The 1165-nt window shown below is 43.3% G+C and overlaps 1 pseudogene; it reads left to right on the plus strand.

Moving 5' to 3' along the window:
* The first annotated feature begins 816 nt into the window (after positions 1-816).
* LOC117308412 (U6 spliceosomal RNA) lies at positions 817-909 on the plus strand (annotated as a pseudogene).
* Positions 910-1165: the final 256 nt, after the last annotated feature.

The raw sequence follows: 1165 nt of genomic DNA on the forward strand, positions 1-1165 counted from the left end.
GTGCCTATTACATGCCAGGCACTGAGCTTAAGCTCTTTATTACCTTACTTAATCCTCTCACCAACTCTAGAGGTAGGAACAATTATTATCCTCATTTTAGGCTGCTGGGGGTTAGGAAACTAGCCCCAGATCACACAGGTAGCACCAGGTAGGAAGGCATTCAAACCCACGGTCCATCTGTTTCCAGAGCCAATGTTCTCATCATTGTTCTCTACTGGTTCCACCATCTGCTGGGCAAAGGCTGGGAGCCTTGGTTTACTAATTGGCTAATAGAAAGGCTCTTTTGCAGAGTGGATTTTGTCTTTTTGTTCCAGCTAATCACCCATGCTCTAAAAGTAGGGGTCTTTTGTCCATATTGGAGGCAGTACCTTGGGCTGATGGGAAAAAGTTTTCCTGCTGATCTTTATTTGCCATTTTCTACCCAATACGTTGAAAATCCCTTGCCGCCAGAAGAACATTCCAGGATCAGAGGATGCCACTTCCCCACACAGAGTTCAAGACAGTTCTTTCTGTGGTTTCTGAACCCAGCTCATTGTTGCGGATGAAATCTCTGCGGATGAGAGCAGTGTTTTCAAATGAGTCACACTCATCATGGCTCATGGACTCTGTTTAGTCGTTTGTGACAAGCAATTTTAAAAACAGGAATAGAGAGCTCGCGTTGGCAGCACACATACTAAAATTGGCACGGGACTTCCCAGGCAGTCCAGTGGTTAGGACACTGTGCTTCCGCTGCAGGGCGCGTGGGTTTGATCCTTGGTCGGGGAACTAAGATCCCGCATGCTGTGCAGTGTGGCCAAAAAATAGAAAAAAAAAAAATAATAATAAAATAAAATTGGCACGACACAGAGAACGGTAGTGTGGCCCCTGTGTAAGGAGGACATGCAAATTTGTAAAGCATTCCATATTTTAAAATATTAAATTTAATAAAGGAATAGAACAGAAAATATCAGTATCAGGGTACCTCTCTCACAGTAAGGGAAATACTGTTTGTTAAACTTTTCTTTTAGTTTATGTGCACTAGGTCACAATTCTGTGGAGGACTTAAACATTTGAGAGCCACTGAATCAGAGTGTTGTTGGAAGATCGTGCACCTGGAGGAAATACACTTCACCACGCGTGGGTCTTGTACCTTATCTACACCAGTCGTTTCAACTTACAATGTTAA

This window comes from Tursiops truncatus, chromosome 15 (assembly GCF_011762595.2).
Source record: "Tursiops truncatus isolate mTurTru1 chromosome 15, mTurTru1.mat.Y, whole genome shotgun sequence".
Classification (NCBI taxonomy): domain Eukaryota; kingdom Metazoa; phylum Chordata; class Mammalia; order Artiodactyla; family Delphinidae; genus Tursiops; species Tursiops truncatus.